Raw genomic sequence first — 15,806 nt, 5'->3', positions numbered from 1 at the left:
AGTTGAAACATGCAGACTGTGTCATCACTGGCACCCATATGTAAAACGGGCATACTATGAATTTGTTGCATATTTGCACAACAACAGCGGAACTATAGACCAAGTGGAGTTACGCATAGTGTCTGTATTCCCCTGACACTGAAGCATGTAAGTGTTTTGACTGTGCTTAATTTACTGTTGGAATACCCATGTATACAACTGTGCGTTTAAGCCTGAATACGATTCAGGCCAGATATAGAAAATAATGCTACCGTCATCTGCATGTCCATGTCGTTATCTCATGACTTTCGTCATCTCAGTGTACTGTCCTTGCCGCGTTAAGGGCCCCGCATCGGCACCAGAGAGCACTCAATCTTTCGGTGGTCAGTGGCCACAGTGTTTTTTGTCATCAATGTAATTCGGAACATCTCAGCGCTAATTTTGAGTAAAACTCTGAATTATCACTTACTCTCTACATGCTGAAATTTTAAGTATCTTTTCTCATTTGTGATTCGTGGGGACTTCTAGAAATTATAACGTAATACTTTTATTTTGCTAAATATTCTGAATGATGAAGACATACAAGTTGGACAACCTTCTCTTTATTACAAATAATCTTTACATTGTTTTTAATTTTCTAGAGATTTCAGTAGTTCAATAATCATGGATAAATGACTGTATATAAGTTTTACCGACCTGATCTTCTTCACGGTGAGTACTCAACTTTGTATTAATGTTTGTAATAAGCTTAAAGGAGCTAGTACTCTCACTTTGTGAATAAGTTTTAAAAATTTGTCTTATACGTCCATGGCAACTAACTGTCTAAGTGGTAATAGATCAATGCTCATCGTAACGAAAATTCCACAACTGAAAAAATCAAATTCTCTGACTGTAGCGTGAAATCAAGTTGAAGTATTTAACTTGTCGTATACCGCTAGAAGGTAGTGTTAAAAAACGAAATCAGCAGATGACCACTTGTAATTAAATTGACACACCAAATGGTTTCTGAAGGCATTTCTCATAGGAAAATTCCAACTGTGAATCTTCAAGTGCGAAATAATAGAATAAGTAGGTAAAGAATCGAATGAAGGGCTGCAGTCAAGTGAGATACTGAAACTGCTGAGTTCTGAAGTATGTAACTCGCGGAATTGTCGACGCATTCGAAGAAAAAAATAATATGCCCCGGATATCAAACGTATTTTGATTTGTAGGTAATTCACTACTCCAGTTCGCCGCATATTGGCGTGTGTATAAGAAATGACGGGCCTTCCGAGAGGGAACTACTTTTTCGGCTAGGAGCAGCAGTAATTGTCTCACTGAGCGAGGTGGCGCGGTGGTTAGCACACTGGACTGGCGTTGGGGGGATGGCGTTTAGATCCCCTTGCGGCCATCCAGGTTTAGGTTTTCCGTGATATCCGTGAAATCGCTTAAGTCAAATGTCGGGATAGTTCCTTTGAAGGCGCACGGGCGATTTCCTTGTCCATCTTTCTGTAACTGACGGGACGTTAAATACTAATCTTCCTTCCTTCCCTGATCCGGAGTAACAATAGGCTCTGTCTTTTCCCTATTCCTTGTTTACCTCGTTCGCTTGTTTCTTTTTTAACTATAAGGAATTAGTTTAATTATGTTGATAAGCTAAAGGAGAACAAATTTTTCTGTACCGATTAAATCATACAAGAATATGCAAACATTGGAAATATGGAAATGATAAACGATTTTGTTGAGTTAATTGTAGCGAAAAATAGGAAGAATAAATGGGCAGACGGCGTTTGATTTGCTGCTTGATGCAAATAACTGTCTTAATTTTTGTCAGTCACATATTTGTGGAATTCGTTCCCTTGTCTTAAGGAGATAATTTATTTTTCCTTTCGTCGGAGGTTCGACTCCTCCCTCGGGCATGGGTGTGTGTGTTTCCTTGCCGTAAGTTAGTTTAAGTTGGATTAAGTAGTGCGTAAGCTTAGGGACCGATGACCTCAGCAGTTTGGTCCCATAAGACCTTACCACAATTGTTTTTTTTTTTTTTTACTTTTTGAAAGGGTGCACATAAATGTTAGATTAAACGATTTTTTCTTAAAGTAACGTCGTTTCGAACACAGTACTCTAGCGGTGGAATTCAAATTCTGTTAGCTTTGCTTTTGTTAAAATATTTTTTGGTAACATTCCCTGCCTCAAAAGACCTTTTTATATATGTCATGCAACTGAACGGTATAGTCAAGAAACGCCTTCAGGAAATTGGAGAAAAATAGGACTGACTCTTCGCCGATGAGTTCATCTCACTGAATGGATTTTACTACGTTAGGTCATGTAAGAAAATTGATAGAATTTCGTGTTTGTTCTTGTCTGTAATAGAGCGTTACCTGATGACACGTCCGTAGAAATCGTTAGTTATGTACTTACTTGTTCATATGTTTTGTTACCTACTTGTGTGAAGAGCCTTTCCCGTGTCTGGGCAGTTGCTGCAGCATTCACAAACAATCCGAATAGCAGGAAAAGAAAGAATATGTAAGAGTCATGTTACCAGATAGGTTTTACAGACAGAGGAATGAAAGAATTCTGTTGGCTCTTAGTAGTTTCATCTCAGTTTATTCGTAAACATATCTTTCTAAAGATATATGCTTATTAAAATTACTATCTCTCACGAACAAAAGTATTATTACAGTAAGGATGTAAACAGAATACACGAAGTGAGCAAAGTAGTACACGAATCCGACACGAGTCAACGATTGTTAACTCGGTCGATTCAGCGCAGAATGGATACAGTTGCCCTTCTATGGAGAGTCTATGAGTGACATTACTTGTTGCTTGCAGTAAGTGATGACGGAGGGCGCGTTGGCCGTAGCGGTGGCTGGACTGCCGCGCGCGAGGGTGTAGAGTGAGATTGTCGCTGAGCATGTAGTACTGTAATGTGTGCGGGAGGCCGAGGGGTGGCGGGAGCGTGCCGGCACCGCCTGGCTCACGCCGCCGCCCCACGCCGGCCGCCCGGGGTCTCCTGCGGACACAGGCCGGGGAAACCTCACAACACCTGCTGCTGCGACACTCACGAGGCTGCTGGCGAGCTGCAACTCTTAGCATACACTGGGTACACTGACACCGAAACAAAATATTAAAAAAAAACCACATGCAAATCAATGATAGCAAACAGATTGGCAGAAGAGAAGGAAAACAAGATAATCTAATTCTGTGGTATCTAATAACAGACCTTGCGAAGAAACGCCAGACCTATAACAAAACATTTATATAACATTACAGACATTTCTGTAACATGCATCCACTTTGTGTTGAAATGAGACATGGTTGGAGGTGCCATGTATTTCATTCAGAAAAATTACCAAAACTTGAAAGGGCATGATTTTGTATGTTCTGAATTAAAACTGAAATAAGGCAGGAAAATTTATATGCCTGTTTCATTTTTATCCTTCTACAAGTTCCATAATTTACTAAAGTTGGATGATGGGGATTGCTGTGAATATTTACTGATGAGCATGTACCATAGAGACTGATAGTACGGTGTCTTACGTAAACATTCTTTCCTCGAACATGGTGAAAGACCCGAATCGTTTTGAATGTTTCTGGCGTTGCGAGAAGACGTATTGCATTGGATGGCTCAAATGGTTCAAATGGCTCTGAGGACTACGGGACTTACCTGCTGAGGTCATCAGTCCCCTAGAACTTAGAACTACTTAAACCTAACTAACCTAAGGAGATCACACACATCTATGCCCGAGGCAGGATTCGAACCTACGACCGTAGCGGTCGCGCGGTTCCTGACAGTAGCGCCTAGAACCGCTCGGCCACACCGGCCGGCATACTGCATTGGAGTCCAGACTGAGGAAAGAGGAAATGTTGCCGAGAGCGGCACTGTGTAAGAAGGCTACTCGGTCAGGCGGTGATTCGTGGAACTATGGCTGGCGATACGCTCCGGGCGACAGCTAGTCACTGTCCAGATTTACAACCTCTGGGCTTGTGTGGGATGCTGAGGGTGGAAGCGCCACGAGAAGTAGGCCTGGGATGTTTACACACGGTTTTGCAGAGCAACAGAGCCTTCAGCGTTTTTGGGAAAAAGAGGGTAACAAAATAATTTGTATATGGTGCCAGTTCTTTCAGATATGTCCGAAAGAACAGACACTATATGCATATAAATATGGCGATCACAAGCTAAGGATCATTTCTGTACGGATGCATACATTCATATGAACGAATGCGGAAATAGGTCTTGCCACGAGCATTGAGATTAATGGGCAGGAAGCACTACTTTAGTAGTCCGTGGAGTAGGTTGAGAATGTGGGTCTGCTTGGGGGGGGGGGGGGGGGGGCGTGCGTGTGATAAGTCCGCGCCGCCACACGAATTCATGTGTCATCGGTGGTTAGAGCACATGCCTAGTAAGCAGGAGATCCCGGATTCGAAATCCAGTCAGGCACTCATTCTTAACTTTCCCTGTTGATTTCTATCAATGTCCCAAACACAGCTGATGTTTGTAATTCATTGAAACAAAAAAAAAATAAATAAATAAATGAAATAAAATAAAATAATAGCCCAGTCTTGTGCGCAATATTTTCTGATTTTGGAAGCCCTCAAATGTGAGGCTAGTGCCACGGGCGTGAGGGTAATTTATTTACTTGTACGTTAACAGGGTAGGTCTTAAGGAAGTGGCGTCCTAAAAAAACCACAAAAAGGGAATTTTGCACAATCTGGACAGTAGTAGGGTAAGAGCGGTATGAGCCCACTTTTGATATCAAATTGGTACATAAATTAAGTAAACTGGTCAATTACTTACCCCCTCTCCCCATCCCCAACCCCACCCCCAGATCATGTTTTCCTCAGCTTGTATGTGATTCTCTGCCCCCTCACCACCCTCCCCCTCACAACTTATCCCATCTACCCTAGAGTGGGAATTTCGAATTTTGGCGAGAATTTCTTTGTCCTGTAATTGTGATGATGTCCTACTCTAACCCCTCCTGAGAACTTACGGGAAATAAAAAACGGTGGTGCCCTTTCCAGGACTTGAACCATGGTACTTCTGGGCAGAAGGCCCAAGTGCAACCCCCCAACACATGGAAACTGTCTGGATGCAAGAGAGGAAGGTTAGGTTAATGTACTTTATTTTGGATGGGTAACTGAAGTAAAGATCGTTCCTAATTATCTAATGAAACATAAAGACAGGTCTTAATTTTGCAACTGTATGCATAGCATTTCGCAAGGAGAGCCTAAAATCGCAACACAGCTCAAAAACTGACAATGTCCTAGAACTGGTGTTAGGCTGCTGTCAAAACAATTCACAATACCACTCAAAAGCAGTGGCCGATGCACTCAAACTCTACCGTTCACCTACAAGCTGGCGGAAAAAAAACTGGAGTGAAGGTGCTATCTTTATTTTTGATGGGAATTGTGTTCACCTGATGATGTGCTGTTGTTGGACAGAGAGGAGCTTAATAAGTGTATTACCTGTAAGCATACAGCTGAGGACTGTATCTATTGCTGTTTGACATCAGAGTTCGCTACAGATGCCTGCTTGACAATCACACTGCACCCATGTAATCGAAGCCAGTACGCAATACCACAACTGATGGGAAATGCTTCGCTGCTCTAAGTACACACTGAAACTCTCATGAGAAGAAAGCAGCACTCGTAATGAATGGGTCATAATCCAACACAGATACTGGGGAAAATCGTTATCCCGAAAGATTCCAGAGGGAGCAGCATTTGCAGCTGTGTCCTCCTAGATGTGTGTTCATGAACTAATCATCTTGGAGGCATTCTTGCCCTCTCCCACCGACCAACCCTCATCCCTCCCTCTCCATAGGTTGTGACAGCGGCCTGTCCTATCTTTTTGCTGGTGGTCTACAAAGAGACCCTTCTGGTGGCATTGACATTCTGTCTCCAGACTGCGATAATCAGTCACAGATATACAGAAGATGAGAAGAGCATGCATGCTCCCACAAGTGCCCATCATTCTGAATGTGAAAACACTGCCCTGCAACAATTTTATTTAACGTCAATGCATCTATTATAATTGAGCATTAATTAAAACTAAAAACACAATTGTGACGATAATTAATGTCCTCTTTCCACGAAAATAGGCGCAGTGCATTTTCTTTTAGTTTTATGAGCAAAGTTGGTATAGTTTTTACATTCGACTGCAGGATACAAATGGCATCTCATTAATTTGCGAGATCAAAAGAAATGGACTGCCACCGATAAAAAATGCCTGAAATTCAGTGGTTAGGCTATACACCCCTTATACATTTCCACCCTGAGTAAAATTAGGGAAAAAAACTTCCACTATTTTACCGCGAAAGCTATCACTCACCAAAGAATGTCCTTGTGACTTCGTAACCATCACTGAAGTAAAGAAGAAGCGAGAATTTAAACTCTGAAGAAAAACATCTTTGTAAGGCAATTTCTTTTAGCTTCATAGATAAATTACATGACCTAAGAGCTTCTCTCATTTTTAAATCAGTGTCTGTAAATAAGCTGTCATGCACGTGTGTATAAAAAGGCGGTGTAAGAGCCTTATTGCTGTTTACAGTAGTATAAGCACGGCTGTGGTAGCATTACTCTTGCGGAAAGAAGTCCTGGTCTGACATTTGGTAGTTCTCTTCATGTGTAGGATAATACTGTAATTTCGTCCTAACAGCACATCTTTCCAATACACCTCTCTCCCACACTATTAAAGGTGATGTATGCGGCATCAGCCCACTCTCTTACGGAAGGCTTCAGGGGCTGGTTTAAGTGTGACCAATCCATTTACTGTTCTCCTTAATACTTAAGGAATAACATTGCTTCTGAGAAACAATCATAATTCCGTTGTATCTATATTCGACTGCAGGTGAGAGAACAAAGTTATAGACTGGGATAAATATGTTTCATCTGGTTTAATATAACTCCTCTGAGTAATACGTCAACTCTGTTTAAGTATGTGTTACGAAAAGCTAAGTAGTTTATAAGAGGAGGGGGAAGGGAAGGTTAAATTAAATGCAGCCAGAGCATAATTTTTAATCTTTTCTCGGCCTTGAGTGTCCAGGTACCATAACCCACCGCGATTCCCCGCATTTCATGGTACATTTTCTCAATTTTATGTATTCTCAATCAATTTACGTAATTTTGCAAGTATATATCGCTATTTTACATATTTAGTCGTATTTCCCTCGATTTTACGCATTTTCCATCAATTTGTCGTAATTACACCATGTTTTCCTTGATTTTTAACGATTTTATGTCCTTTCTCTTATTTTTACGATATTTTTCTTTATGTATATGGTCGTATTGCTGGCATATCCATGCGTTTTTTGATTTTATATGAGGATGTTTGCATGTCCTATACACCAGCCTACTAATGGGGCCTGAGAATACCCCTCTGTTGGAAACGCCCTACAGTGCCACAGACTCTTCCATTTTGCATATGTTGCGACGTTCTCCACATTTTTGTTAGTGAGAAACTTCACCTCTGTTTATTATTTATGCCGACCTGTGTGTCATGGGAGGTGGATAGTTTACACCATGCGATTTTCAGCTATCTGTGAGAGCTAATGGATCGAAACATGTTAGTGTCAGTTTAGCACCAGACACAGACTTCGAAGTCGTGGTAGAAAAACAAAGTTAGTGGCGGTGTGCAAAGCTATAGTCATATACCGCTTGGATGTGTTACAGCTGAAAAAACAATGTATTAATTGCTTATGAAGGAAGAATACAGGAACACTCTATTCTGAATGACAGTCAGTTGGATTGGTCATCCTCCAGTACAGTCGACAAAACTTTGCATATATCTGTTCAAGGAACTCCGACTACTGGCCTCCAACTCAAGTGCAGCAATATGTGTATATGTAATGTGCTCACTATCAGCACGCAGATGATATTTGTTTTCCGTTGTATATCAGAAGATAGAGGGACATCGTAATATCCTATAGGAGATTGTATCGCATGGAGTGGTATAACTATTTAAAATTTGTTTGCATGTAGTTGTCTAAAACTACACCAATTTTTCTCATGAAACTAATAGAAATGGGATGTACCTATTCTCGTGAAATCTTGAGTGTTTTTATTGTATCGTCGTGACTCCATCTTTGCAACTAGATATTACCACAAATCAGTCGGCAAACTTAGTGTAGGCTGCAGCTCAGTGTCTCAGATTCTGCCACCCATTCCATTCCATTCGTGGGCTACAGGACTGACACATTTGGAAGAATCTGCAACATGCATTCAGTGAAAACTAGGAGGGAAAACAATGTGCACTTGGGTAACACTTCCTTACACAATGTAGAAAAATATGTGAAGTGTTCAGCAAAGTTTGTTTTCAGTAGGGTTCCAATAGAACTGAAACTACTGAATGATAAAAATGAAATATTCAAATCCAATTTGAAAGATTTGCTTTTGGTATAGTGCAACAAAATTTTGAAACTATACATTTACTATTCCGTAAATTCTTTTCGAGTTTGATGCACAATCGGATTATTAATCATTTCAGAGCTTGATACCATTTAGCGCAACGTATTAACAATGTCTGTAGTACTGAGTGTCTGGGCCGGCCGGCGTCGCCGAGCGGTTTTAGGCGTTTCAGTATGGAACCGCTCGACCGCTATGGTCGCAGGTTCGAATCCTGCATCAGGCATAGGTGTCTGTGCTGTCCTTAGGTTAGTTAGGTTTAAGTAGTTCTAAGTTCTAGGGGACTGGTGACCTTCGATGTTAAGTCCCATAGTGCTCAGTGGATTTGAACTGAGTGTCTGGGAGTTAATTAGAGTTGAGAACTGATAGAAAGTGTGATGTGGGCAACTCATTCCTCAGTAGCTGCTATTGGCTAAAGCAGGACTTCGAAGAGAGTTGTGCTCTGCAGGGGTCGACATTTACTGCCCTGAGAGAGAACAGAGAGAGAAGGCGGCAGTTTTGCAACACTCGAGGCCACAGAAGCCCCCGAGCACACAGATTGCAGGTGGGTGATTGCACTCAGGTAGACCAAAAACAAATTTCAGACTTGCATACCTGGTGGAAGAGTGTAAGTAGTGGGTCATGGCGGAAATATATCACTTTTAGTGTTCAGGAACGTGTAAAGTCACAAAAATGGTTATGAGCTGACCTCTGAGGAAACTTCTCAAGGGAATTGTCGGAGCGTGCTTCCCACCGAAAATCATAGTTGTGAATTTGATTGACGGAGTGCTAAGGATGTAGGAGGGGAAATCCTCTGAAAATAGTATGACCTTCAGGCAGTTGGCTGGCAGATTCACGACCTTTGTACTGGGAGGTGATGTTTCTGTAATGAGTGCAAACATAGATGCCACGTGTCCAGGAGAAAGTGGATGTTTGTCGTATAGACACACTTCCCTGCACGGATTGAGCGAAGACACTTTCCTCCAGGGATCGACCTAGAGACATTTTCACAAGTACTGAGGTTTTCATTACAAAGAGCATGTGAAATGATTTGTCTGTGGATGGAGTTGTTGTTCTCTTTAATCGGGTGACGATTCTTTACCTGTCTGTGCAGTTCGTCACACACTGAAGTACTTCTTAACGGAAAAATACTGGAGTCTAATTTTTGTTCCTGGCTAGAGAGGAAACAATAACATTGTCTCAGGTTCTGTCTTGTACTGACATAGTTTCACCCCTAGGAGTTTGCATACAGCATACTTCTACCAGTGTGCAAACAGAGAATTATGGATATGCCATGTACAAAATCTGCACAGCAGCCAGTGCCCCAAGGAGCAATCATCGGTGCACTAAAGCTGATGACCTTACTTCATTAGGTGATATGCTCACTTCGCTTCGGCAGATAGAGAAACGTTCGCAGTAAATGTGTTGAGTTCCATTTCCTTCACCACTGAGCTTTTCCTGAAAGTGCCAGTCATGGTGTTGCTCTTCTGTTTCCCGTCGCTGATCAGTATCAGCCGAGTTTGTGTCCATCTAGTAAGGGAGCGTGATCTATACAATGTCAAACATGTGTTCTGCCAATCTCGACGTGTCCATCTAGTAAGGGAGCGTGATCTATACAATGTCAAACATGTGTTCTGCCAATCTCGACATTACATTTATGGTAGAATCCGACATTATGTACGTCATATTTATAGAATTTATTGCACTCTAAATGTTTTTGAGAATAAATCATTTACAGCATTAATTCTAGTAGCATTCCAATAGGAATAATTGGTTTTATTTGCTAGACTGAAGTAAAACAACAATGCGATACTTCGTTTTATGGACATCCCTATGTGCGGTTTTCAATGGCAGGATTCTTCGAATAATTTATAGGCGTGAAAATTCCATTGCGGAGACAACATTATGCAACCACACATACACCAGTTATATGCACTGAAGCGCCAAAGAAACTGGTATAGGCACGCGTATTCAAATACAGAGGTATGTGAACAGACAGGAGACGGCACTGCGGTCGGCTAAGCCTTTAAAACAGAACGAGTGTCTAGCGCAGTTGTTAGATCGGTTACTGCTACTACAACGGCAGGTTATCAGGATGTAAGGGAGCTTGAACTTGGTGTTATAGTCGGAATACGAGCGATGGGGCACAGCATCTCCGAGGTAGCGGTACGACTATTTCACGAGTGTACCGTAAATATCAGGAACGTGGTAAAACATTAAATCTCCGACACCGCTGCGGCCGGAAAAAGATCCTGAAGAACGGGACCAACGACGACTGAAGAGAATCGTTCAAAGTGACATATGTGTAACTGTTCCGCAAATTGCTGGGCCTGTTAAGTAAAGACGAATGACTAAATTCAACGAAACATCATCGATACGGGCTTTTGGAGCTGAAGATCCATTCATGTACCCTTGATGACTGCACGACACAAAGTTTTATTCCTCGCCTGGGCCCGTCAACAACAAAAAAGAAAAAAAGTCCCAGTACAGCACACATTTCTACTCATTGCCGATGATGCTGCACAAATTCGTGGTGCAGCTCATATCAATAATCACTTTTCTTTCCTTTCATTTCTTCCCCCTCCACCTCCAGTTTACATAAAACCAGGATATAGATGTAACTTTTTAATTTTCTGTGTTGTAGATGGAATCATACCACGCTAAACATTAGCAGGTACTCTTATTGAACGTTCAAGCGTTGGCTCCATTGTGAAGGCAAAATAAATACACATTTACCATTTGGATAACAGATTTTTAAATACAAAATATGTTCATGGAGGGATGTTCCATCTTTGCAACTAAATGAAAGCCAGTTTGGTTTTTGCCCTATAAGTTTCACTTCTTTTACTTATGAAGCATCTTCAGTGTCCTGTAATGTATGTTTGTTTTTATATATGTAGTAACTGAACTATGCAGGAGTAACAAATATGTTACTAAGCTGTGTCTCCTCATGTTTTTCTCTTGTTTTTCAGATTAGAAACAACTTTTGTAGCACAGGTTTCGTGAAGTTATATTATCGTTTGGAGTTAGTCGGCCTTAGTCACTGGCATAAGAGCCGCTCGGTTTCATTTAATCTGTTGTGCCAACATGTGATGTAACAAGGCCACTACTTCTGAAGAAGATATTTTTACAAATATCGCAACCACGGTCATGGCTAATAAACTTTTATTTGCAATTGGTTAGCTGATTTTTCAGTCTTTTCACATTTCTGTTTGTTCTTGTTTTAGTGGCTAATTTGATCAGTGACTTACTGGTAATGTTCATTTGGTCATTAATTGTTCAGTGTGGAATATTTTAGCTTGCTACTGACAACATCAAAAATGGATGAAACTAATGAACTGGAGCAACGTGGCTCTCAGTAATCGATCAGTTTAAAGTGCTAACGGCTTCAAATGAGTATTGTTGTAATTATGTTGACGTGAAGTATTCCGAGCCACAAGAGTTACTCTGCTATTTCACATTGTCGGTGCAGAGGACGTGCGTTCTCTTTTGTCACCTGATAGACCTACTGTCTGCTCAAAGATATCCTATATCTTTGATTTGCGAGTTTATATCTTCTAGCACAAAAATCACCTGCAATATACAAGTAAAACAGTCTTTGATGCCAGAAGTCACTTCGCAGTGAGAGCCTGGTGTTTACTTGTGATTTTTGGTATTAACAGAACTACAGCACAAATATTTAAGACGTGTCAATAACAGTAATGGATTTACGGGACGGTGCTGATGCATTTTCTGTCTGGACCACCGTCTCGTAAACTGACGCTCTGAAGGCCAATATCAAGGGGAGACGCGAATGCAAACAAGTGGGTGTAAGGTGCTGTTTACTGTAAATGACAGGCGTACCTCAGTGTTTTTCGCAGAACAGTCACGTCAGCGCTTGGGATCTTTCACATCATGGAGAAGCTTTCATTCCTGCAACTGTAATTTTTTCGTTTACTTGGATAATGTACGTACAAATACAAATCACATAAAAGGAGCTGCAAATCAAAAGATAGATAAATCACATATGATTTAAAAACAGTGCGACAAATATAACTGAAAATGTATAGGGAGTTCCAGCCCAATAGCAAATATTTTAGGAGGTGATAGTAAAGAATAATTAGAATAACACTTTCCTTACAATAAAGATCCAATATGCCAGGCGTGGAAGTATGAAACCGGAATTTCCCTATAGATGGTGCTAGCGGTCAGTGTAGGGCTCCTGAGACCGTGTCTGCTTCTCGTAACGGCTGACGACGAATGTCAACACGCAGTAACCCAATTTCCATACATCGGTATCTGTTTCAAACCAGTAAACATATCGAGTTTTGTGCCTACGAATTACGATTTTTGGACAGCATTGGTTTTCTGTTATTATTTGAGGAAAACAGCTGCAGAATCGCATCGAATGCTTGTCGAAACTTTCGGCGGACACGCTCTTGGGAAAACACAGCCTTTCGAGTGGTGCAAAAAATTCAGCAGTGGTGATTTTGACGTGAGGAACGACGAGCGCGAGAAACCACTGAAAAAGTTCGAAGACAGCGAATTGCAGGCCTTACTGGATGAACATGATACTCAGACTCAACAGGAACTCGGGGAGCAATTGAATGTAACGTAGAAAGCCATTTCTCTTCGGTTGAAAGCTATGGGAAAGGTACAGAAAGTGGGAAAATCGGTTCCGCATGAACTGAAGGAAAGACAGCAAGCAAATCTAAAGACCACTTGTGAAATGCTGCTCGCCAGGTACAAAAGAAAGTCGTTTCTCCATCGAATAGTAACAAGTGATGAAAAATGAAAATTTTGAGAATCCTAACTGTCGTAAATCATGCGTGAATCCAGGCAATCCATTGACATCCACTTCAAGACCAAATCGCTTTGGAAAGAAGACAATAGTGCTCTGTGTTTGACGGGATCAGAAGGGTATCATCTATTATGAGCTACTAATCTGGTGAAATCGTTAACACTGATGGCTACGAACAGCAAATGATCGATTTAAATCGAGCATTACTTGGAAAACGAACGGAATGTGGAAAAGGGCAACGCAAAGTCATATTGCTCCATGATAACGTCCCATCACAAACAGCAAAACGGGTCCGGGAAACGACCGAGGCGTTCAATTGGGAAATACTAGGGCTTGCTGCTTATTCTCCAGACTTGGCACCGTCCGATTATCATCTGTTCCCATCATTGGGACACGCTGTCGGTGAACAACGCTTCACTTCGTATGAAAACGTACGAAAAAGACGCTCTGTCGGTTGAGCTGTGTCTCTAGTATGACTGTCGATCGCGTCACGTCGCTCTTTTAGATTCTGAGCGCACAGTGAGCAAGTGAAGGTGCCTAGAACAATAGTGTCTCCTGCCAAGTACGAGTGCCCGCTGAGAAGTTTCGCTTGATTTCATGCAATCCCACATAACGCACCTGTAATGAATTTCCTTCTTCCAGAATGGGATTTTCACTCTGCAGGGGAGTGGGCGCTGATCTGAAACTTACTGGCAGATTAAAACTGTATGCCAGACCGAGACTCGAGCTCGGGACCTTTTCCTTTCGCGGGCACGGTCCCGAGTTCGAGTCTCGGTCGGGCACACAGTTTTAATCTGCCAGTAAGTTTCAAAACAGCGTACACTTCGATGAAGAGTGAAAATCTCGTTCTGGAAAGATTCCTCCACACTGTGGCTAAGCCATGTCTCCGCAATATCCTTACCTCCAGGAGTGCTAGTTCTGCAAGGTTCACAGGTTAGGTTCTGTGAAGTTTGAAAGGTAGGAGACGAGGTACTGGCAGAACTGAAGCTGTGATGACGAGTCATGAATCATGCTTGGGTAGCTCAGTTGGAAGAGCACTTGACGGCGAAAGGCAAAGGTCCCGAGTTCGAGTCTCGGTTCAAATGGCTCTGAGCACTATGGGACTCAACATCTGTGGTCATAAGTCACCTAGAACTTAGAACTACTTAAACCTAACTAACCTAAGGACATCACACACATCCACGCCCGAGGTAGGATTCGAACCTGCGACCGTAGCAGTCGCGCGGTTCCTGACTGAGCGCCTAGAACCGCTAGACCACCGCGGCCGGCTTGAGTCTCGGTACGGTACACAGTTTTAATCTGCCAGTAAGTTTCATTTCCCTTCTTCATACCAATTCTCGGCTTCACACTGCATGGGCAATGAGAGCGCCCATGCAACGTTTTCGGTGGGAAGTGTCACAGCCTGGGCTTCTCGCCTACTGGTGTACATCTCAGTTGGCTACGAAGACAACATTTTCATACAGACAACGAACTTGAGACCAATGTAGAGAAGCAGCGAGGATGTTGGAAAGTTGATACAACGTTAGGACAAATGAATATGTCGCAGCGGCAGGTATGTAGAGAGCTAGGTGGAAGGCTTAGCAAACTGTTACAAATAAAACATTTTTGGTTTTCGTTGTGATTTCGATTTCGAGACCGATCAGACCTTACTTTCCGAATAGCCCTCGTAACTGCTGTTTACTATCAAAATATTTACGTATCAATAAGCCAAAAATTTATTAAAAGGTAATTCTATTTTCCACTTTGAATGTGCTATGATCATAGTCATTTTTTTCACACGATCAGCTGATTTCGGCAATGCACCATGCTCAAGTGCTTCCTCATAACCTTGCAATTTTACAGTTACCTTGTGTGGATGAACGTGATTTACCTCTGTCAGTAACGAGCCAGGGTGTGAACCGGACATTGAAAGAAACAACGATCCCCCTTGGAAACTTCCTCAGAAGGTAGGGACGAAACGTTGGGTTTTAAGGTGAAATCCGTTCGACAACGGTATAATAGTCCGGAACATTTCATTAATTTTGAAATATGTGGACCACAGCATCAAATTAGCACCGACTGCAGATTGCAGTACCAGTTTTGCACGCAGAAAGTTGAAAATTAGATGTACTGCAGGTGTCCCCCACGATCGGCGATGAAACGAACACATCAAAAACTCTGACAAGAAAAAGAGGCTAGAATAGGAGAAGAATTCGTGGAGCTGTTATCGTCAGTCGGACGACCAACGACTAAAAACGAAAGAGAAGAAAAAGGAAAAAGAAGCTGTCGGAATAGTGCTGTTCGCCACTGTCAGCACTTGACGATGTCCGAAGAACACTCATCTGAAAGCTTTAGCTTTAGATGCAGATAGAAGCCATTTGGTATTTAAACATTTGAAAGCTTGTGAAAATGTTAAAAGTAAATAATGATAATCGTCTACAAATTCCAAATGATTCTCAGGTATACCGAAAACGGGAAGCCAAATTTAAATGCGCCTGAAAAACTGAATTTTTCAACACACAGTGGTGGTGAAACAAAGTAAGGAATGAATAGAACTGCGGACATATGTAAGACTGTTGCACGTGTCGCACACACTGAAACTGTGAGACGCTGGCGCCAGTGCACGTTGGCCCGCAAGCACAAGCTAGATGCATGCGTGACTTTGCTCCGTTTCCTGGGCTCTCTTCCACCTTCGTGCAGCAGCCCTGCG

At 42.0% G+C, this 15,806-nt stretch overlaps 1 protein-coding gene across 2 annotated transcripts in view; it reads right to left on the bottom strand.

The window, feature by feature from the left end:
• Positions 1 to 2,544: 2,544 nt before the first annotated feature.
• LOC126299516 (GTP-binding protein Rhes-like) overlaps positions 2,545 to 15,806 on the bottom strand; it is a 441,951-nt gene continuing 428,689 nt past the window's right edge. For both annotated transcript variants that reach the window (XM_049991524.1, XM_049991598.1), the window contains one exon: positions 2,545 to 2,968. The gene's annotated coding sequence lies outside the window, so the exon portion shown is untranslated. The remainder of the gene's footprint in view (positions 2,969 to 15,806) is intronic.

The sequence above is a fragment of the Schistocerca gregaria genome, chromosome 1 (assembly GCF_023897955.1).
Source record: "Schistocerca gregaria isolate iqSchGreg1 chromosome 1, iqSchGreg1.2, whole genome shotgun sequence".
NCBI lineage: Eukaryota > Metazoa > Arthropoda > Insecta > Orthoptera > Acrididae > Schistocerca > Schistocerca gregaria.
This window is presented reverse-complemented; position numbering and strand designations above follow the sequence as displayed.